The following is a 25,455-nucleotide window of genomic DNA, read 5'->3' on the forward strand; positions in this document are numbered from 1 at the left end:
AAGCAAACAATTACAGTTTCAGTCGTGACAGCAAAGGCGGCACACGCGACTATGTATTATTATATTTTGTAGTTGTTGTTTTCACAGTATTACTTTAATTTCTGCGACAATGTTTGACCGTGTGATATAAATGGACATGTGATGAGTAGAGATCCTAGCACGCACGTCCTTCATAGGCACAAACCGCCCTGACAGGTTTATCTACTTACAAATGTTGCAAGCACTGCCGCTTTCCCTCATCATCGCTTGCGCAACGGGCAAACATGTTTAAACGACTATTTATCTGCTGTCGAATGACCTTGGCAAGGGCAGCTTTTTTTAACCTGTTACTATGTTAGCGCCATACTGGCGCACAATTCATCAGATACGAGTATTCATTCCCTTGCTAAGATACTTTTACAGTTTTTTTGCGCGGCCCAAACACAACAATAGCAATAAACTATAGATCAGCAATACAAGGCAATAAACAAGCATTGAATGAGCCGCTTCGAACACACCTTAAAAGCTTTCGGCTGGACGCTGGCGACTACGTCTGGAACGTGCACAATTGCATTGTTCCTCGCGTATATGTGTTGTGTGTTGGTGGTATGTGCGATTTTAAGTACTTTTATTCGTTAAGAAATACTTATAGCTTTTTAATGGCGTAGTAGCAGCTCATTAAGTAGGCATCTAATTGTATGTGGAAGTATGGTCGTAAGCATATACAGCTGCATTTTTTAATTTAGAATATAATTATTTATTTTTAGAAACCTTTTATTGGGTATTAATGTGAGTTACGAAATCTATTGGAGTATTTAGCATTTTCAGCGTAACAAAAGCAAAGCTATGAAATAAGCTGAACCACACGACCAACCGCGATAAAATTTCAATTTAATAAGTTATTTTTAATTATCAATGAAATGGTGGTTTTAGTTTATTTTTGTAGCTGAGCCTCATCACTTTTGCATTAAGTTCCAACTGCGAGATTGCAAACCTCACCAAATAATTTAAGCACCAGTGAATTGGGCACACCCGTTTCGTGCAGCAGCACAATTATGTTATTTGCCAAAGTATTAGCAGCACTTAGCAGGCAGCAGAAATGTGATGCAAAAGTTGGCAGCAATTTCGATTGAATTAAATAAAAAGAAGGAAATTTCGTGGACGTCAATGGGCGACAGGCACATGCTGCCCACAGCCTACTTACACTAATGAGCAGCGACAAGAGCATATTTTAAAGAGAGGCGTGGAGAATGCGGTGTAGGTTAGCTTGTTAAAAATAATTTCGCACAAATAGATATGTAAATAACATCACTTTCTCAATCAATTTATTCCTTTAAACATTTCAAGCCATTTGCAGATTTTTTTCTCATTTGAGAACGAATGTGAATTATAAAAGATTTTCGCCTCTAAATTACAGATTAACATAACAATATTTAGCGATAATGGGCAGTAAACTTTTACTTTCTTCATAAAAAAGATTATTTTCTCAACGCACCCAAAGAAACCGTAACATACTTAATAAGTTTGTATACAGTTTTAAGGAAAACCATGAACGATACATATTTCCTAGGAATTGAAAGCAAATAATTTGCTACATTTAAGCTTCATTAGCGCTTTTGCAGTCGCACAAAAAGTTCCATTATTGCCACGGAGAGGCTTAGTGAATTAGAGAGAATAGTAGCTCTATATACACAGATACATATGTGAAATAAGAAAGTAAATACGTATGTATGTAGATAAATCTCAATGTAAAATTTGCGGATTTTTGTGAAAGTAAGGCGAGTCAGAATTGAAATGCCACTTTGGCATTATACAAATGATATAATGTGAGGGGACCGGTTGTTCACCAATAGTCATAACCAGTCCAAATTAGTACTAACAGACAATGTAGAATAAGTTAAAATCCTGTGTATACAAGTAGAGATACCTACAAGTATGTATGTATGTAGTTGCTAATTATTTTAACCAAAATAAATGTTCACTAAAAAGTGTTAAGCTCGTAATAATAATAACCAAACTCTGTGTAATTTCGGTCACAAACTCGTATAATGGAATGTTCATCGTATTTATGAGTGCTATATTCGCATAATAAAGCAATTTGTTTGTAATTTTTTTTTGCATAGTTTGCGATTTGCATTTCAGTATTTGCTCATAATGATTGTTAAAAACTACAATAGGTTTTGTTTAAATAAATCTTGCCCAATATAAAAGATGAAACCTTTATCAAATTTGTCTGAACGCAGAGAAAAATGGCGAAAAAAGATTGTATTAACATTTCAAATCAAATAATCTCTGCTATTTACCCGGTTAATTTTGATACCTCTTGAAAGCCTTTAAACATACATATTATACTTTTGTAGCTACAAATTAATAAAAATTTAAAAACAATATACATATGTACATATATTATTGGGTAGTCGAAAAAGCCTTTTCGTTTTTGTCAATAGATGTCGTTGCAGTCGTATATCTCCAGTGCTAATAATCACATTGTGTCATAACGTATAGTGTTGGAAAGGTGAGATTTTAAGCTTCATTTAATAAAAAAAAATTAAATTCGGGAAAGCTGAAACAGTTATCCGGAAATATGGCAAAAAGTGATTGGCCAAAATTCTTTATTTATTAAAAAGAAATAAGTTGAAGTTTGATTAAAAATACGAAAAGATATTTTGCAAAAGTTGAAATAAAGTCATCGACAAATAAAGCAAATTACTCATATAAGCCTCGTTTTTATACTTATTCAAAATATTTATATTCGGTGGTTTAAGCTGAATAATATTGCATACGAATGAATTATGCCTATTTTGACAAAGTGTCATCTCAAATCACTTTCCAACTTATTACACAACATTAAAAATGCTTATTTCCCCCATTAACGCCCGACCGCAAACGGAAATATCTGGCCACAAAAAATTCATATAGAAATCCAATGCACTCGTTGTGACAGCGGATCATTTTCACAATAAGCTTGTGACACCGCACAACAGTCGAAATACTAATTAAATACAAATCATAAAGATTGCCCAATTTTTGTCGCCGTTAGAGACGGGTTAAGCGCACTGCTATTGCTGGTATGATTACAACGCGACCAGTTCGTGAAGACATAACAAAATTAGGGCAAAATGCAAATATGCGGTCACGAAGAGTGCGAAGTGTAATGTGAAGCGCTGCATCATTGTAACGCGCGCTTTGAATTGGGCTTTGGGTGAATGAAAGCACAGCACCGGCGCTGCTCGACATGTTAGGCGCGCAAAAAAGTCGAATTTTAACAACTCAGCTTAGCTGGATGTCAAGCAGGCAAACAGCTGTTTGGGCGGCGCGCACATCGTAATCAGGCACGCCATGACAAGTGTCTTGCGATTCATTGCAATTCGTACATTTATATACTTCACTTTTCGCTTTTATTTTGGTTTTATGTTTTCAGGCGACCCATCAAGTGCTTCATGAGTATTAATGTTTGAGCTTATGTGCAAATACTTCACAAAAAAGCTGGTAAAGTAGCTTTCGTTATGACGAAGGTGTGGATTTCACCACATGTACTGGTAAAGTACACAATTGCAAGCGAACTAAGATGCAAGACTTCGCACGCATTGCAGGTCGTGAAATAGCCATAATAGCTGGAGATTTTAAGACGTGCGCGGCTCAAAACTTGCCATCAATTTGAGCACACATTAGTTCACAGCCAAGCTTACCACTTTCAAAAAAAAAATTGTTTGTAATATTTTTTTGGTATACCCAACAACATTGCCTACGAAATTAACAGAAAATATTGAAAATATTTACTTTATAAAAATACACTAGGATACACTTAACTGACGACGCCCTTTTCTCTTCTTTACAGATTTCAAAATTCTTGCTTTCTAAGAGGTGAGTAAAAAACGCTCACATAACCAATAATTAGTTACAAACTACACAGATATGAGTATAAACACTTAGAGATGCTATAGAACACGTTATTACTAGTAAATTAGCAGCGATAAACGAACAATCGACAGATCGGCTATTCGTCCAACTTCCACGACGCCATCCGCCGCGTCACGCCGCACTTCACCGCACTGTCCTCACATTGCGATGCACCAGCAACGCTTTGTGTTCACTCACTGTTTAATATGCGAGATTGGTGATTTAGATTTGCGATGGTTGTTTGCTTGTTTTGTTGCTGCTTCTCAACTATTCGCCTTCTTGGCTAGCATTTTGTAAAGCTAGTAACTTATGTGAATATTATACATTCGCAACAAAAGCAACAGCTACCAGTTGTTGATGATTTTAAAACGAAACGGGCTACCTAAAGGTATGCATATGATAAAATAAATTTATAATTCAAGGTCGCGATTTCACAGTTCGCTAAATTGCGTTGTAAGGCGATATAAATGCAGAATATCGTGAAAAATAGCCAGATGTGGCGTTGAATTTAAAATTGTGTCTCATCGATTATACAACCAAATGAGAGACGGTGTAAAATCCTAATGAACAAATCACATAGAAATTTATGTGGCATCACAATAAGAATATAAAATATTGCGCTCAAGTAACGTGAGCCCAGAAAAATCCGGCTCAAATTTTTTCGAAAATTCATTTAAGTTCCAATTTAGATGCAAAAAAAAGCTGAAATTAAGTTAAATCATAATCAGCAATGTTATTGCTGCAATTCTGTCAGATTTCGAAACAAAAACAAAAACTTTAACCTTGCTGAACAGTTGATGGTTCGCAATGGCAGATGGAACCTCTTTCGGATATCATTTCAATTAACTCCTTCAGAGACTGGCTACTTCATAATCTTTATGCAGCCGCGACAGCCGTTCAGTTTTCAATGTAATTTTTGTTTCAGCATGATTTTTATTGCTTTGGCACTTTCTATCAATCAATCGTAGCAATTTCCAGCACTGCCAATAAGCGCACAAAAATCGAAGCAATACGTTAGCTGGTATTGCAAGCTGCATAAAACGGGCTAAATGAGACAACGGCATTGTGGCGGCGCGCTGGCAGGCGGTGGCAAGCAATGCGCCGTTATTGCATTGCGAAAGCGCCTCGGTATTACCATTGGCTTCGCATAACGTGAAATGTAAACAGCAAGACGTTTCGCACCTAAGCTCTCGGATGTTTAGTACAGTTCGTTTCTTAGCACGCAGAGTAGGGGCGAGAAGGTGAGCTAACGTGTTGTATGCGATTCGGCGCTGAGGCACGAAACGCCGTACACGTAACAAAGCGGAAGCGCAGCGGCGCGAAAAATGCGGCAATACCAACAATTGCAGGGAAAATCGATTTAGCCAAAGCAGTCGCAAGGCGGCATCAAATATCGGTTAGTGGACAAGGAAGTTAAAGTGCTGAAATCAAGCGGTGTTTGTTCTTTTTTGAATCTGACCGCTGCACCGGGAAGTGGTCAGCACATAACCTGTTGCTGCTGCTGCCGTTGCCGTTGCCGTTTTCATTCACTTTCTCAAACATGCAGCAATTCGCTACAGTGGAAATTTTGTGTGAAAATCAAGTGAAAAATGGAAAGTCGGTAAGACGAAAGTGTGTCACTAATTACCGAAAATCCATTTTCAAAACAGGATTTGTCTAATTTCGATACGAGAAAAATACTAAAAACTTAATAGCTATGCGCCACAAATCGTCGTAACCCAGCAAAAGCCACACGAGTTCGTACACGGTACATGAAACTAAAACTGGTAGGCCAACTTTTCCAGGCATGCAGGCAAACAAGCACATCGCCCATGCCAAGCATTCCCCCAGCTGGCCGGCGGCAAGAGTTCATCAATTCAACCAGCTATGCATTCAGCCATCCATCCATCCAACTAACTGACTAACAAGCCACTCGATAGCGGCTGCACGTACACGCAACGCAAATACTGCAATACTGACGTGCGGATAAAGAGCGAACCCACTAACGTTGCCAACAACGTGACGTCAAGTCGGTGCATTTTCAGTTTTCCTTTCTGCAACAAACTTGCAGTCAGTGTTGCACCTACATACATATCGAGCGCACAGGTGGCCGCCGCCGCTGTTAGCCAAAACAGGTTCTTGACCATAAACGTAGAAAGGGGCCAGCCACCAGGAAGTACAACAGCAATGTAGGCACCCAAATGAGCAGGGCAATAGAAGCGCAAAGGCAGCTTTTCAGGCGCGCCACAAATGCTGACAAGCTCTCCATGCCACGTGCACATGTCGTTATGCTCCAAGGATGCCGTATACGCGTCGTAGGCTCACGAACTTCATAGATTTTATATTTCCAAATTTGTTTAGAAGTTTTGGAAAGACGTGCATACGTCATATTCAGTAGGTATGTGTAAACTTAATCGCATGTATTTAATCTGCTTATCGTGTCATATATAATTTGTTGTTTTTTCATGAATTCTTGACTTTTTTTAATTTAGTATGAGCGTGTTTAAAAAAGAAAACAGGTTTTCTGCTATTTTGATTCTACGCTACGCTTCATTGTTATTCGCTGACTGCGGCAGTAATTTTGTTTGTTTTCATAACATTTTTGTTGTCAACTTTTATATAACTTTATGTATGTATGCACTGTGTAAATACTACATGCCTTCAAATATGTCATAGTGTGTGTTTATGTGCTTGTGTACATTTATCAGTTTGTAACTGCTTAAGTCGACTGTAAGACGACCTCATTTCAAGGTCGAAATTTCTTACATTTTATTGTCATCATTTGCGTGTTGTTTTTTTATTATTATTTTTTTGTTGTTGTTGTTTTAGCACCTTCTATGCTTACTAAGTAATTTTTATTTATCTCAAGCAAAAAATTTTTTCTTGTTTTGGTTGCCGTATATTATCTGCTACTGGTTTGCGGGCAGGCACAGCGATATCGTTTCACTTTATTTATAATCACTTTGTACTATATGAAATTAAATTCGGTTTGTTTTATTAAGCACATACATACATATGTGAAATTCCAAAGCAGTTAACAGCAATTCGCTTGTGAGCTTTCGCTCCACTGGACTGATTTCAAAGCTGCCGACAAATGATCAACAAACAGACTAACCATATTAAATTAACAAGTGAAGTGGCAAAATCACGGTTCAAAGAAGGAATTAGAATAATAAAAATTAATTAATTAAAAGCAGTTCTATGTGCACATTTGACCACACAGTTTCGCGCACCGATTTCAACAAGTTTAACCACGGAATATTTCAAGTATTTGTCCGTAGTTTTATTTCAGTGAATTTTTATTCAAACCTAAGCCATAAATAGAAGTAAGCTTAATCAAAAGCTATGTGAGCACATAAATTTATGTTATTTAAATAATATATCCTCATTTCCATAAAAAACGATATTTTTTGTAATAGTTTTCAATAAAGTCATGTCATTCGTGTAAAAAAATTAGATGCAGATACTTGGAAAATAAGTGAGGTCACACAGTCGTACAATACTGTATATACTGTGTTCATTAAAATAGTACTGCAACATATTCAAATATCGTTCCCATCATATTTGGGCTCGCAAAGGCAACATGAGTGATTATTTTGGAGAACTAGACATTTCAAATTTAAAAACGGAAAAATTCTGTTACAATTGCTTCCACTGCCTTTTCTATATTTTTTGCAAACACAAGCTGTTCGTTAAAACAGTAGTGCTTATCGTTAGGGGTGTATAAATGCAAGAATTGTTAAAAAGTTGTGATAAATAAATGTGTTAAGTGATTTCTGATGAAATTTTTTGAATTTTGAAATCCCAGTGCTCTTTTCATTTTTAGTGGGTAGAAGAAGAAATTGTTGTATTGAGAAGCGATAAATAATGCTTTGCTATAATTTGCCAACTGGGAAATGTCTATAAAAAAATACATTGGAACTGGATGATATGCATCAGAAAGGTTCGACGTTATGTTCTGGCCAGCGCAGGCACTGGACCTGAATTCAATCGAAAATTAATGGGGGAAATGTTAAACGAGCAAATTCATCAAGTAGAACACAATGTAGTGCGGTGGTCAAGGAAGCATTGGTTTGAATCCTTATGACGCGAGATCAGAATATAATAGACCCCATGCAACGTCAGTGTATCGATGTAGCCAAATATTAGCGAATCGAAAAAATATATTTATCTTATATATATATATATATCTTGTGTGGGTGTGTATGTCACTAAACTCCTCTTAAACTACTGAACCGATTTTGATGAAATTTTTTGTGTGTGTTCAAGAAGATTCGAGGATGGTTTAGATTCACAATTTGTTAGCTAAATACTAACGTAAATACGGTTGCGTCTAACCTATTGACGGTGAGTGTATGTACATACATATCTACAAATCGCGCAATAACTCAGGGCATCGTTATTTTCGTGCGAGCCACCGTTAGTGAATATATAAAATTTTAAATAACTAGATCTTTTTCAATACTATTGAACAGACAAATTTTAAAATTTTTTTTTGTTGCAGATATGTATATTGAAAAACTAAAACGGTGTATATACGTTTTAGAGGTCTTAAATTCATAGTTGGTATTTTTAAGTTGATTTTTCTGGCACTACAATTTCCATGAACACAGCTGTATGTACATATGTACATATTTCAGAGCACAACATAGTGCAATTTGTGAAAAGCCTAAAAAGTGAAACTTATACACAAAAAGCAAGTACACATAAGTTTTGTGTGATTACTACAACCCATTTTGGCCCTGCACCTAAGTTACATGCAGCTGTCGCTCGTCACTTTTCCAACTTGAACGCATTTTTTTATGGAAGCCCATATTTGCTGTGCATGTCACTCGCTAAACTCGTAACGAAATATTTCAAATAGTTGTGCTGTTGCATTGCACTAAATCGCAACATTATCAGCGCCTTTATTGTGACATTTGCAACTGTTGCTGTTTTTGCCACACTACAGTTGACAAGTTTATCGATGGCGCAATCAATGTGAGCCCGCCGCTTCCTTCTCAAACTGTGCTAGCTGGTGAGCGTTAAACCAGCAGAAAACACTAAACACTTCACAGTTTGTACTTTACTATCCGAAAAACAAACGCCACAGACAACCAACATTTTGAAAATAATAAAACCCAAATAACAATAAAAACGATGCTGAACAAACTAAACCAAGCACGCATGTGAAAGTTGCCACTTTTTCACTTGCGAAATTTCTAATCAACACATAGCTGGTCTGTTGAATACCACGCCATACAGCCGCATATATGAATGTGTGCGCATGGCAGTTCACAGCACTCCACAAAGGCGCATAAAAAGCAGCCAGCAGCAAAAGCACAGTGCCACTTGTGACGCGCCTGACTCCTCGCATGCGCCGGGGCTGCACAAACAGCTATGTATGCCTATGTGTGTGCGACTCGTTGCATCATGCGGCTAACAACAACTTTCGCACGTTGGCAGTTGCAGCAAGCGAGCAAACAAATGCGGCATTTGTGTGTGAGTGTGGGGGTAGTTGTTGGCGGCGGTGCTCGCAACAAGTAGACAAGTGGCATACGGCAACTGAAATGTGGCGAGTGGCAAGTGGCAAACGGAGTGTGCAACTTTCAGACTTAGCAATTTTTACGCGTGCTCCAACCAGTGGAAGCTTGAAATCCGCAAGCGAAGCAATACACATGCGCACTGGCGCACACAGGTGTATATACATATATGTATGTACCTACATATGTATGTCTATATTTTGTATGTATGTAGAAGTCGTTAAATGATTACTATTTAAACGTTGTGTTGCAAAACTTGCAATTCCACCAATTTATTGGCAATCAACGCCCGAGTCCTCACCCAAGTTAGCGAAAACACGAAACGTCAGCTTGGCATTTGCAACACTTGCAGCTTCCAAAATGATGACAATTTATTTGGCGAACAAGAAAAACAACTGCAAGCAATACCAGATTATTATCTTTATGTGTGTGCGTGCATGTATGTAATTGCACAGTCACAAATACATATGCATATTTAAAAAGTAAAAGTGAAATTTATAATATTTGCAATTTTTCGTTGTTGTTGCGTGTCACGCCAAGGATGTCAACAATTATTAGATATACATATATAATACAACACTGAATGACTTGGCAAAATCAAAGAAAAAAAAATACAGTTATATAATTTAAAAATATTTTTAAAAAATATAATTATAGTGGTAGATTCAATCGGGCAACACAAGTAGCTTAATATTTGAGAAGAGCAGATATTCAACATTTCCATTAACATTAGCATTTACCAACGGATGTACATTAGGGTGGTGAAAAAACCAATATTTTTTTCGCTTGGTACTTGAAGAGACTTTCTTGGAGGTGTCTAAGCACCCATTTTTCAGAGTACCAAGTAAAAAGAGTATACGTTTTTTAACCCACCCTAATGTGCATATGTAATTTAGTAGTGTGGAGGTATTAAAATTTCGATTTCACCTATCAGCTAAGGTAGAAAAACGGCATGCCTTGTAACAACGCTCTATGCACTGTGCCATAATACTACAATATTTAATTAAAGTGCATTTTAAAAGCAGCAACAAAATCTAAATGACCAACCATAAACAAGTGACACGAAAAAATGTGGAAATCAAGTGAAAAGCAAATTGCAGATAATTGAAATAACTTGAAAATATAAATACAAACTTCGAAACTTTTACTTTGCCAGTTGAGCGAAGTTATTTTGGCATCGATGTGGCATCAATATTGTCGCAAACGTCCAGAAAGCGAAAACGGTAAACAACATACAGCTGGAGTCATTGACACTGCCGTTCATCACCCCTAATAGCCGCGTGGTTGTTACAGGCTGAACCAGAAAAAAAGTTTTCTTTATTTTCTATGTTGCATGTTGCAGCCGCGGCAAATGATGGCAACTATGCGCCACAAAAGCACAAGCATCAAGTGAAGAAGTAAGCGGTAAACATGATTGAAATGCCGCACCGTTGCTAAGTACACATGTCTGTAAGTGCGTTTAGGTTGCGCGGGTCAATAGACGATGACCGCAAATAGACAGCTAGCAACAGCCATCAGTTAATATATGATGGACGTTCAAAAATTAATTATGTGCTAATCCAAAGTTTGCTTACTGGGGCTTCGAACATACGATGCATCATTGCGTGTTTTTTTCTTCTAAATTTTACTCTGTATTACATAACTTTTTCATATTTTTGGTTAGTTTGTTAAACAAAAATATTATTTGGGTTCCTTCAATCTCACACAACAATTAATTTATCTAAACTTTCTATACTAAAATGACAAAGAATTAATCAAAAACATCAAAAATTAGTCTAGAGACATACGTTTGTATGTGGCACAGTTTTATTAATATCGCCGAGAGGTATGAAGTCGCACCAATGGACCTCCAGCCCAAACTATACATGGCTCCTAACTTTCTTCACTCACTAAAACAATAACAGCAAAAACGTTATGTACGTTTATAACGTTTCTTTTATGTAGTTACTGCACTTCTGCCGAGATAAACTGTGTCTGCAGTAACTGAATTTGCTCTCGTTGGGTGCAACTCATGCGGCAACGAACGTGCTGACATTGCAAACGATCGCGACCGACAACAAATACCGCTATTGAAAAATTACTTAATGCTGCAACAAGAAAACAACATATATACTAGCGCTGGCATGCAACAAGCACTGTTGCACACGAAGTACCACGACTACACATTGCTATGCCGCATAGGTCTATTGCTCTTGTTGCTAGTTTCAGCTTGGCTGCTGCAAGTTCGGCGGCATGGCTGCAACCTTCAGGCGAAATTCTTGCAGCGAAATAAATGTCTAACCGTGACTTTTCCAAAAGATAATCACAACGTTTCCGCTTCTTGTTGTTGGTGCTGTTGCTGGCAATTAATACACATACATACATTGTAGGTAGTGCTGCTGTTGCGATATTTCATGCCGTCATAACAGCTAATGCGTTGCAATGGTATGTCATTGACAGCTGTTGCATTCAACAAATGCAGAACAACACTTCAAATAAGGTAAGCAGCAGAGATCACATTATTTCAGTGCTTGGCTGAATTTTTGTTTTTGGCCATAGCGAAAACAACGGCACATCAAAATTGAAAATCGCTTTCAGAGATTACAACATAACAACAAAAATGCGTGACAACTGTGTCAATGTGTCACATTAGCAATAGACACCTGCAAGACCACTGAACTACCGAAGCTCTCAAAAGCCAAGCAGCTGCAAAGGCCGCCAATTCAGTTTTGTGCAGACTCTTAGCAGTTTCAGCAATGACTGCCGGCTCTAACGCCAACGCCAAAACTAACATTGCCAACAACGCCGTTGGCGAAACAATCAAAAAAATACATGCTCGCAGATGTAGTGCCGTTATTTTTTATCAACTTAATTGTCGTTGCTACAACAACAATAAATAAACAAATAACTCAAATAAAAAAATCGTGCAAAAGCCAAATGAAATTAATTTGTATTTAAGTTTGTCTGTGCGTGGCAGCGCCAATCAATTCATAAACAAGATTATAAATTGCAGCAACAACAATTGTCAAACAGCAGTTACGGCGACCGTTCGTGTACGTGGATGCCGTCCAAAACTGCAATAATTAAGACGAGCCACTGTCGCTCGGCTGTCATATTTGATATACTATAAATCAAGAAAAAGCTCAGACAAGAGCCAATCATATTTTGAGTTTAATTTATGCAACGCATCTGCATATCCAGTTTTCAAACTGACTTTTCCAGCATAACTTTCGGACATTTTAAAGCATTTAAATAATATTCAAATTCGTATAACTAATGAGCTACTAAAAGTCGAAGAAATCGATAAGAGACATAAATCATCTGGCAACAGAATATAGCATTTAATTTTTCAAAAATTAGTTAAATAGGACGTGTTCTATAATAAAAACAAGAAAAAACATTAACCTCGGCTGCACCAATATTAGCTTTATACTTTTCAGAAATACAAAATATGCTTTACAAGAACTTCATTTCGATCGGTGAATTTGTACGGTGGCTATATAGTGTATGCTATAGTTGTCCGATTTGAACAATTTGCCTTAGGCAATAACTCATAACAAATTCCGTGAAGATACCTCGTCGAATGGAAAAGCTTTCCAAACAAGCACTGGATTCCAATCATTCAGTTTGTATGGCAGATATATGGTACAGTGGTCCGATATCGGTAGTTCCGACAAATGAGCAGCTTGTTGGAGAAAAAAGATCGTCTGCAAATTTTCAAATCGATATCTGAAAAACCGAAGATACGAACAGACGGAATTGGCTAAATCGGCTCAGCTCGTCATGCGGATCATTTATATACACATACTAGTGGATCCGGCCACGCAAAAAATAACAAATTTAAGGCTGCTAATAGAGTTCTCTGCTTCATAGATTGTACTTAATAAACATCAACAAATTGTGGGACCGGCCAATGTGCATGGTTAATGGAGACTTCCGCTTAAGAGAGTCCATTTAATAGAGTATTTTTAATTTATGAATTGTTTTTACTATCCTATCTTCTAAGTTGGTTCAAACTGGACACAGTGTGCTAAATTTTGATGAAATCGGTTCAGTAGTTTAGGAGTCCATCGCGGACAAACAACATGACGCGTAATTTTTATATATAAAGATGTACATATAATATATTTAGTACGGTCTCCGACGATTCTTTCTGGATGTCACAAATTTGGTGGCAACCTTAAAATACCCTGTTCAGGGTATAAATAAGAGTCCGAAATGTATATAGAAACATTAGAGCTATGTGGACCCATAGCATGAGTTAATAGAAATACAAGAAAAATTGGCGAATGAAACCTAAATACGAGTGCATTAGAAACCTGTTCGTATACCTATGCATTTAAAAAGGTTCACTTCAATCACGTGAATATTGACTTGTTGTTAGAAAGTTACTGCAACACTGTCGACCACCAAATCCATATAGTAATTTAACAAATTCACTTAGATTAAGATCGCTGTTAGAGCTAATGGTTGTTTAAAATGCTGAGCGCGATGCGTAGTGGATTTGGTATGGGAAAATTTGTCTTAATGGACTTACCTCCGGCGTCGCCCAGTTGCATATTGAAATCTAACAAACATCTTGATGACTCGGTACTTGCTACCGCGGCCACTTTTTCCCAAATTCCCTCACTTTCTTTAGACAATTTTGTATACTTATCGATACTTGCAGACCAACATATTTATGTACAAATACGGAATTCTTGAGAAATAATAGATTTGAAGGTTTAAAACCCAATGAAATGCGGCTTGTGAGATGCTGCGGACTACCCAGGGTCATCAGCTGATGCAATGAAAATCACGCATATAAACAATCTCTCTATATCAATTTCGTAAGCAGACATATGTACAAATGTAGAAATAGCTTGCATTTTTCTTAAATAAATCGACTGGCATACATATATACAAGTATATGTATGTATATATATGTACATAACTGCATGCCTATACGAACAATTGGGTGTAAAATTTTATGTCATATTTCTAAATTTATGTTCACCAAGTGCATGTATAAACCTAAATCGAGCTCTTTGGTGCAAGGTGAACCGCAAATTGCGGCGGCGGCGCACAGCCAAGCCGAACGTTGCCACTTAACGGTTGCAACCAGCATTATTCTAGAGTTCAATGCTCTACATTGTATGCTATTCAAGTATTTGTGCGCGTGCAGCTGTATGTGCGTTAGACACGCCTGCGGTTACTGTTACACACTAGCAATATTAACTCGAATCGCAATTGCATTTCAAGTCACAGTGGCGCATGCGCATTGTATGCCACAACGTGGCTAAGTGACTGACAACATGCCGGCCGCACTGCATGTTGGGCTTAATGCTATTAAAAGCGAGTGACAAATAACAATTCCAATAAATGCGGGCTGTCGTCAAAGTTGACGTTCACGCTTAGTGGACGCCTATTCTTGTGCGAAGCACTCGCATGCGTATATACATATGTATGTATGTACATTCATATGAATGTAAGTACAATGAGCATAAATATACATAAACAAAGCACTGGTTTTATGTAGTGGCTTGATGGGAGGTTCCCTTAAAAAGGATTTACTCCCGAAGTCAGTAAGGCGACGTAACCAAATTAATCAGGCTTCTCCAAAGCTTATTATTTTGTTGCGCAATTCCGAGCATTGCAGTTTAATTGGAATTATATGGAATGAGAAATTATGAATTATGGGGAAATGTTAAGATAAATAAAAAAAACCCGTTCTGTTAGGTTTTGTAGGCGCTGCCGAGTGGCGCTAAATGTCATACCACACAAATCAAGCAATCAAAATTTACGTGTGAAGTATCGATTCGCCGTGTGTTTCTCGATATATTCAACTGGCGACTTGTTTGACTGTCTAACTGATCGCCACTTAACCGATTATGAACTCGTCGTTGTGACTGTTTGTTCATAAGTATGTCCAAGCGTCTGTATCTCTCAGGCAGTCGACCGCTAACCGGTCTTGCTTGGCTCCACAACCATTAGCGAGTGCAAATAATCATACACAAGCAAACAACGTAAGTACACTCTCTATGCATATCTAAAGCCGAAGGAATGCGCCTATCTTTCAGCGTTCGCGAATAATATCTTAAAGACTGTTAAACAAGAGAATCGCCACTTTTATTTGATACACCGTTGCCTTGTTGGCCTTTTTCGCTTTCAGTTTTCTTCGTTACGTTTACTTTTACCTACATTATTGTCATTGCTCACATACATACATATTTACAAAAATACATATACGAATATTTACGAAGATAAGTCAACACATGTGGGTACGAAGTGGACTTACATATGTCCATATGGCATTGTATTGCCGTCTTTATAATAATTATTATTATTAGTTTTACTAGTCGGTTAATGAGTTTTTTATGGCCATGTCTCTGGCGATAAGCCTGCTTTAGGAATGTTCGTGTATATGTGTGTGTGTGATTTGTTTTATTGCACAAAATTTATGTACGTGTACATACAGACATATGTACAGCTATGTGCATACGTGAGTTTACTGGTCATATTTACAAAACAAACGTGTTTCTTATGGCATTTAAGTGTTGCATGTGGCACGTACCGTGCAAGTACACATGATAAACACCGAGAGAAAAAATTAAACAATTACGTAAACACATACTTATGTACATTTAGATTATAGATATGAATATATGTTTCTGCAACACCCTTCCACAATTGCAAGTTACCCACCGAAGTGTTTGTCGGTTGCTTAAGTAAAATCAGGAAGTTTCATAATTCAACTTCAAGTTCGTAAAACGAGATGCTTGCTACAAGACCATTAATGAAGAAGAGGAAAGAAAGAAAATTTTCCTTGTTGCACGTAGAAAATATTTGTATTTATGTAAAAAATGAAATTGACTTCTTAACACAAATCATATTCAGCTCATTATACACTAATCATAACAAAATATTACGTCGCCGATTTTAACTTCACGGGCCCTGTAAGATCCAAAAAAACTTTCGTTTTAATGAATTGGTTTTCGGAATACATGAACGAAATTTAATAGCCAAAACTTCACATTGAAAAACTTTAAAGGCTGATACCTGCAGTAATGCTAATAAGCTTTTATCTATTGGAAATATACGAACTAGTGCGAGAGGAAACTAGCATTCGAAGATGTTTTATTCAAGCAAAAGTCAAAAATGTTCATCAGGCGGTTAGAGCAGAGGAAATTGGTGGTTGGTTGCAAGCGGAGTAGCACGACTGTTAAGGAATTTGTTTTTGAAAAAATTAATATTTTTGAAAAAATTAATATTTATATAATTTTGGATAATAGCACAGTTCACGGATATAAACCCGAAAACATTTTCAATTTGCAACACTGCCACTTGCACAAGGAAAACGAAATCTAGCAAATAATAGTCGACTATTTGCGCCACTGATTCGTGCCGCATTCCAAACGTCAGAGTGAGTTGAGAGACTTTGCTGCATAGATCACCAAACGAAGCTTGAGCACACACACAAATAACACATACATATATATAATGATTTATGTACATACGTGTGACTTTTGCTGTCAAGAAATAGCTTGCGACACATGAAAATTACAAAATTAAAAGTACTCGCTTAACTATTTTACGAGTGACTGACACAAGTTGTTTAGATTTCAAGCTGTTTTGAGTAACCTGGTTTCCAATTCATTTTACTGTTTAACACACGATGCTGATGACACAATTCGCAAATTTGACGGCTGCAGTTGCCGAAATGACATTTACTATGCGCTGTTGTTTTTATTATTTTTGGAAAGAAATACGTCTTTTCATTAGACAATCAAATAAGTTAAAACAAGAAAAAAGGACTTGATTCCGATTATTCAGATTATATGGTAGCAATATACTATAGCGATCCCATCTTAAATTCTTTTCCAATTTCTTCGGAGATTGTAGCGATACTTTTGCAAATTAGTCATAGCACATTTCGGGAACATAACAACTTCAGATCGATATCTCAGTAACTGAGGGACTAGTTCGAGTATATAGAGATAGACCGACGGACTCAGCTCATCACGCCGATCACTTGTATACTTGTATACTAATAGGGTCTCCGACGTTTTCTTCTGGGTTTTACAAACTTCGTGACAAACTTAATATACCCTGTTCAAAGTATCAGTAAAGGCGTACAAATATCGGGTGATTTTTTAAGAGCTTGATAACTTTTTTTAAAAAAAAAACGCATAATATTTGCAAAATCTCATCGGTTCTTTATTTGAAACGTTAGATTGGTTCATGACATTTACTTTTTGAAGATAATTTCATTTAAATGTTGACCGCGGCTGCGTCTTAGGTGGTCCATTCGGAAAGTCCAATTTTGGGCAACTTTTTCGAGCATTTCGGCCGGAATAGCCCGAATTTCTTCGGAAATGTTGTCTTCCAAAGCTGGAATAGTTGCTGGCTTATTTCTGTAGACTTTAGACTTGACGTAGCCCCACAAAAAATAGTCTAAAGGCGTTAAATCGCATGATCTTGGTGGCCAACTTACGGGTCCATTTCTTGAGATGAATTGTTCTCCGAAGTTTTCCCTCAAAATGGCCATAGAATCGCGAGCTGTGTGGCATGTAGCGCCATCTTGTTGAAACCACATGTCAACCAAGTTCAGTTCTTCCATTTTTGGCAACAAAAAGTTTGTTAGCATCGAACGATAGCGATCGCCATTCACCGTAACGTTGCGTCCAACAGCATCTTTGAAAAAATACGGTCCAATGATTCCACCAGCGTACAAACCACACCAAACAGTGCATTTTTCGGGATGCATGGGCAGTTGGCCACCAAGATCATGCGATTTAACGCCTTTAGACTATTTTTTGTGGGGCTACGTCAAGTCTAAAGTCTACAGAAATAAGCCAGCAACTATTCCAGCTTTGGAAGACAACATTTCCGAAGAAATTCGGGCTATTCCGGCCGAAATGCTCGAAAAAGTTGCCCAAAATTGGACTTTCCGAATGGACCACCTAAGACGCAGCCGCGGTCAACATTTAAATGAAATTATCTTCAAAAAGTAAATGTCATGAACCAATCTAACGTTTCAAATAAAGAACCGATGAGATTTTGCAAATATTATGCGTTTTTTTTTTTAAAAAGTTATCAAGCTCTTAAAAAATCACCCGATATATTATAATACAATTGCATATATCACCGAGAACTTTCAAAGGAAAGAGAGGTAAAATCTAAATATTTGATGAAGGTATCGATGTAACATATTTTATGCCGTAGCATAACATATGACGCCAATTTTAAATGCATTGGCAACTGTATGTTTATATACTTCGACAATGTACATATGTACGTATGTAATTCATTGTGGCTGCGAGTAACGCCAATTGCAACTAATTGACTATTCGCATAGTCAATGAGTTCAAGCAGTTATTAGACGAGTCTTTATCGTCACACATCCGCATATAAATAGTGCAAGTGACAAAACGGACGGACAAGTGACGAATGACAGACAAATTTGAAATGACATTTTCAACTCCTGTGCATTGTATGTCAGTCATTTAATCGACGGCTCTCTTCTTTATTCGTTGTGGGAGTGAATTTTGTAATTTTATTTGCTTTTATACAATTGCCCCGCTTTGTGGTTTTTCACATACATGATTGAAATGTGTATATTTACATACTTATGCTAAGAAAGTTATAAGAAACAAAAGCTACTAGCGAGCGACGTTATACATATATTATCCTATAAACCTTTTCTCTCGATGAAGTTTCAGCCGTATTTTGGCATTGCATTAACTCTTGAAAGTGTGTCAAAGTTAAGTGCATACATACATATGTATGTACATGCATGTGTGCGTTTGTTTGCAGCTACAGAGCGGTGATCGCTGTGAATCATCATTACAAAATGCACCGCAACAAGATTTTTAATAAAAAGAGAACATTGGCAAGTGTTGGAAAGTTGGCACTTTTCGGGTTTGCTTTTTAACTTAGCTCAAATGGGTACCGATATAAGAAGCTGTTGCTATAAGGAAATTAAGTTGCCTGCTGAAAGCTTATTATTTACTGTATGTTGGCTTGAGTTGCCCTTAATCACCGACGTCAGTGATGGATAAAACGACGAGGGGGAAAGGGAACGAATAAGGAACTAAATGGAAAGTAGCACTAATGTCTGCAACAACAGCCACTATTAAGTGCAGTAGGGAACAAAAACATGTGTATGCCACACTGTGAATTAGGGCACAATCGCGTCGTCAGCTGATAATTCACGTATTGGAAAAATATACATACATATATGTAAGTATGTCTCTGTTAGAGAAGGTTAATTGCGTTGTTGTTGTAGCGGTAGAAACCACTTCTGAATTAATTCCAAGGAATGGTGCCAAGCTGACAGCCCATGGCCGGATGAAAATTCGATTCTATTCTGGTTACTAAGACCTGACTGTCGTGGGAATGGTCAATCGTGTCTTTATCAGTTGGTCGTGTCTACAACACGTCACAACATTTTAAGGCCTTGAAATTTGCTTCTTTTAAGTTTTCGAAAAGCGTTTGAGTATCATAAGGATCTTTGCTGTGCGCTCCAAATGTATTATTGTAAATTCACTATTCACTTTTTATGCCACCAAGAGCATTGCAGATCTTAGAAATATAAGAGTTCGTGCCACTTTTTCTTAACTTTTCACCATACTCTTTGCTCAGCCGTTCATCAGTCGTCTTCTACCTATATTAGCCACTCTACCGCTATGTTGGTACTGCAAATTGAGGCCAGCGAATGCTAGTATGCCAAAGCGCGCAAAGTAAAGTTCGCCACAGCGAAAAAGTAAAGCTCAACATCCAAGTAGCAGCAAAGTATGGTGACTTTTGCGTGCTTAGGAGCTAGCACCTATAGTGCTTTTGAACCAGCGGCTACTTTGGTACAATTTCACTACAGAAACTACTTGTATGCTCACTACTCTACTCGTATAATCTCAATGAATGAAATTTTTTTGCGGTTTTACGCTCCATTGCTTCTTTGTCACGCATTTCACTTTTCTTTCAATTTCATATCGTGATTTTTACATTCGGTGCCACAGTGTGGTGTGAGAATCAGTGCATCATGAAGCTAATTTCTATTTCTGTAATAACAAAACTAAAGTGGCAATGCATATATACGAGGTACATAAGTATATGAATGCCGTACTTGGCTATTGGCCCACAAAGAAATCACATTGCCAAAGTTAAGGTTGTGGCTGCCGTTGCTGCCGCGGTCACGGCGCACCCATAAATTGCAGCCAGGGAGCTAGTATTCGGTTCAGACTTGACTACGAAAAGCAGCGGGCAACAACAATGGTAACCTTAAAAAACCAAATTGCAAGAAAAACGGAATATAAGTAAACTAGAAAAAAATAAACTATGAAATTTATAGCGATCAGGTTGAAGTGATAAGAAATTGAAATGGTGTTTATTTTACAAACGACTTTGCTTCCAAACATAACAGCGCCAGCGACTGCCGAAACACTTCTGTACTATTCTTGCACCAATTACATGCCACAAAGAAGGGATTAATCAACATGAAGTGTTATCAATATCTAGTCAAGAACTACATATAAGGCCCTGTCTGTCGAACAATGCCGGGACACCATAAAAACATTTACTCTGTTCTTTATGAGCACAGTGTAAAGACAAAAATTATTTATGGATGTTTAAAGTAGACATCAGTAATTACTAAATTTGATCATTAAGCAAAAACCAACCTGACAGCCTGCATCAAAAACACCACATTCTTACCAGTTACGAATTCAGAGGGGAAATGGGGGGAAATTTCCAAAGTTTCTCAAAACTTTTCTATTCAATACAAGAACTCCCAGCAAAATTTATTTACTAATCTGTGTCAACCACCTTCTGTCCCTGTAACTAAATCGAACGATATTTTCTTATCGGTTTCTGCGTTCTCAGCCTTGTCTTTTGTGCCTTTGTACGATTACTTATCAGTGAAAAAACATCAATAGCCCAGTTTACCTTTCGCTCGCATATACAAATGCGCACCTTTGCAAACTGACCAGCCATTATTGCGAAAGCGCGTGAACACCTAAACATTCACCTAATCGATTGCTACACCTAACGGTTTTTAAATAATTGGCCGATAAAGACAAGACTGTGACACACTTCATCCCCCTATTAAGTTAGTCAATTATACAATACTTCACCCACGCTCCAACCCACCAGATATATAAATCCACACTGAAACGTGCGCTTTGGCGTGCGTGCCGCCCGTGCTGAAGCGCTTACCGTCTTTAACTTCCATTAGTAGGCAATGCAGGCGCGGCATGGCTTCGTTTGTGTCAAAAGCGCCTATATTGTCTCATTGATGAGCTCATCAGCGTCGCCATCCGATTGGTGATGAAGGACAGGTGCCGCGGCGCGTCATGTGGCTGCCTAGTAAAACAACTCTCAAACAAGGGTGGAGCTTCCTCAGATAAAAGCTTCTTCATTTGTAAGCAAAAGTATAATATAAACGCAATCACTGCAAAAGCAAAGAATTTCAATTGGCGCTTGCCAAAAATGGTAACAGAACGCTCCTTTTCCGTCATGGGCATGGTTTAAGTAAGCATTACAGCGCACTTAAAAATGTCTGTTCATCAATTTAAAGATCACTTACAACGCGCTCGTATAACAGACATACTCGTATATATGTATATATTTATACGCCTACACATATTACATTTGTAATATTGCATAAAATATTTGGCTTTAAGAGCTGTTACGCCGACAGTTCTTGGGCAGCGCCACCCAAACACATTTAATATTCAAGCAAATTAAATTAAGCAACGACTACAGTACAGTGTTAACTTCTGCCCGAAGTAGTTGTGTAATCGAAGCAACCGAAACTGTTGTCAAATAGCACATTGTCTTAAAAACTGCGTGAGTATTTATCATTTTCACAGAAGTTCAACATTTCTCACAGCCGGCAGCACTAAATTATTTTCCTCCAAGTGTCATACATTTTCTTATGGCATTCTACATTCAAAGTTCATTACTTATAGGTACTATATTTCAATGCTGTGCGGGTTAAAGTGGTACAATAAGTCCTCACAATATCTAACGGCAACTAAGTATTTCTCTCTATGATCACATAAGGTCCGGCATAAGCGAATAAAATCACAAAGAAGTTTTGACCACGCACGCGCCAACTATTTGCAAGTGTTTCAATACATACATATGTATGTACATATATTTATGGGATCCTATGCACCATCACCAAAGGTAGGCGGGGAGAGTGGTTAGATGGAGTGATCTTGCTGCGCATATCGCGCCATTGCTATTTGATAAGATAAAATTGACATTCTTGTCGCAAACAGTTTCACTGATAAAACAATTAAGCATCAACGAGCATGTAGCAAGTACAAGTTAAACAAGTGATAAAAAAGAGCATATGTACATACATACTTACGTAGAGAAACATTTGATGTACATACGTATGGAGAAAGTATACTGAGAACGTTCCATGCAAATAGAAAGCACTCTAATTGCTAATCGCTCTGAAATGTGCACAAATTTGGGCTCTCGAAAGGAGGGAATATATAGTTTGAGCGCAAATAAATAAGTGTGAATAGTGGGAAGGTCGGTAAAGTGTGCGCCTTTACTCAATAACGGTACATTGCAGCTGGCGCCAAGCGCCACTTCGCTGGAAGCGCTGCCGAATGTGTCTGTGAGAGTTTCGTGTTATCAGGTCGCCAGGTATGGCAGGTGATAGTAGACACGTCGCCCCCCTCGCTTTCGTTTCAAATTCAAGGGTTGGTAAACATGTGCTTTTATATGTACTCATAGTATGCGCCAACTGAAGAGCGACTGTTATCGCACGTCGCGTGGATGACGCTGAAGTTGCCTATACCTTGAAACTGAAGTTAGCGGCAGAATTTAGTAAAACTTTTAACGCTTAGTCAGTCGTTTGCGGAATTTTCAACCGAAATCAACGACGTTTTTCGTCGCGGTTTATTTTTAATGTCACGCAATAAGAACATTGCTTAGAAAACTATATCGTAAATAACCGACAAGAGTGAATGTCAAAGCCATAAAACAAAAACAAAATTTAGTTGTTGGTTTAGTGAAATAAATAAAGAATTTTTAAGCGACAATCATTCTCATATGCAAAAATGGAATAATAACGAAAAGGTATATTAAATAGGAAAACGTGGCTGTATCCGAAGCAATCGTAATAAAAAAGATAATTAGTCGCAGAAGAAGTGGAAGTGGATGGATGTCAAATACTAAAATAATTATTTGAAGGTGAGAGCTACGAAGGGCAGAGTATTGATTGCGAGCTGTAGAAAATACCACGTACACACAAAAAAACTACGCATTTATTCTTATGCTTATATTTGCAAGGAGTTGGTTGAAGGGCTATAAAAATAACCAATAGTCGAAATTTTTAAGTAAAACAAGTAATTGTGATATTAAATCCACAAAAAAATTAAATTCGTACATTTTTATAACAATCATGCGATTTTGCTGATCGGCTGATTTTGCTTGAACCTACCCTACACGATGATGAGTCTATGAGCTTAGGTCAGAAAATGTATTACAAATATTTCACATTTGTCGAAAAAGTAAACAAATATGATGGGCATTTGACTTATACACATTGCTATAGTCCCCTAACTTTATGCCCTGAACAGGATATATTAATGAAACGTCGGAGACCCTATAAAGTATATACATATACAAATTAGCAAGGTGATGATTCGTCTGTATGTCTGTTAAAATGTATATTTCAGTTTTTGAGACATCGAACTGAGATTATGTACACGACTTTTTCTTCCCAAGAAACTGCTCATTTGTCGAAAACGATGATATCGGACCACTTTAGCATACAGCGGCCATACCAATTGAACGATCGGAATAAAGTGATTGTATGGAAACCTTTTTCATTTGACGAGATATATTCACGAAATTTTGCATCGGTTATTTTCTAAGACAGTAATACAATCTCCGAAGATATTGCTCAGAAGCGATCACTCTAACATAAAACTGCCATACAATACCTCCGAAGATATTGTTCAGATCGGATCATACAAACTGAACGATCAGAATCAAGTTTATGTAAAAAATATTGTTTATTTGTGAAAGATACTATAGCTAGGTTGCAGCCGAATTTAACGATTTTTCTTGTTACTAAATCGAAATAAGGATCTGTTTGTGCAAAAACTCCTCGAATTATTGAACTAACCGTAATTAAAAATTCATTCCTTTGAAGAAGGGGATCACTGCTCTGAGACCCCCCGTATTAAGTACCTTTTAAATATTTACTTATCGATATGTTACATATTTACTTTTACAATGTATGGAAAAATCTAACACTCCGAATGATTTAAGTGTTTAGACATACTATATATTTAGATAATTTGTAATTGCTTACTAAATAAATGCCTTACTTTCCACACTCCAAAAAAAACTTGAAAATTTTCCATGACAATTTTCTTTGTGGCAAACTAGTAAAGCGGACTTTCAAAATACATATACAGTAGCGGCAAAATACCATATCTTAAAAGCAAAATGCTTAATATAAATTTCGTTGTTTCTACTTTGAAAACGTTTTTGCTAATAAATTGTAATTATAACTAAACGATAATTGCCCTCTAGGTATAATAATTGAAAACCTCTAATTTTATTAATATACGGAATCAATATTATATACAGATGTTCTTTTTAGCAAGCGTATAAAAAAACATAAAAATTTCCAAGTCCCCAGACTTAATTTTATTGTCTTGACTATTATAAATATCAAGTGTACTGTATTATCTATATGTTGGGACCACTTTAGAGATATCGATAATTGACAAAACGACATAACAAATAAAAGCAAGGGAAAAACGCCAAATTATTAAAACGTTAAGGAATTCCAGATAATTATGCCTTGATTATAATCAATCTAAACAATGGAATTTTAGTTAATTGCTAGATATTATTTAATGATACTTGTTAGTCAAGCAACAAAATTGAAATAAATGGAAATGGGTTAAACTGTTATTTTATTGGTATTTATTTTTCTTTCAGGCGAAACACTAGATGAAAACACAAATTAGCTACAAATCAATATAAATAGTCAACGCCGTCCAGAAAAGGCGCCAAAGGTAAGTGAATAATTTACTAGTTTAATTGAAGAAAGTGTGCATGGGTATAAAAGAAACAGCTA

General features: G+C 37.1%; 1 protein-coding gene across 7 annotated transcripts in view; it reads left to right on the forward strand.

The window, feature by feature from the left end:
• The window catches only part of LOC126760267 (mucin-17), a 46,433-nt gene that overhangs the window by 11,398 nt on the left and 9,580 nt on the right, over positions 1-25,455 (forward strand). For 2 of the 7 annotated variants that reach the window (XM_050475773.1, XM_050475772.1), the window contains exons 3-4: positions 3,818-3,843; positions 25,317-25,393. The gene's annotated coding sequence lies outside the window, so the exon portion shown is untranslated. The other 5 variants (XM_050475778.1, XM_050475775.1, XM_050475779.1 and 2 more) reach the window with 5 other exon arrangements.

Source organism: Bactrocera neohumeralis, chromosome 5 (genome assembly GCF_024586455.1).
Source record: "Bactrocera neohumeralis isolate Rockhampton chromosome 5, APGP_CSIRO_Bneo_wtdbg2-racon-allhic-juicebox.fasta_v2, whole genome shotgun sequence".
Classification (NCBI taxonomy): Eukaryota; Metazoa; Arthropoda; class Insecta; order Diptera; family Tephritidae; genus Bactrocera; species Bactrocera neohumeralis.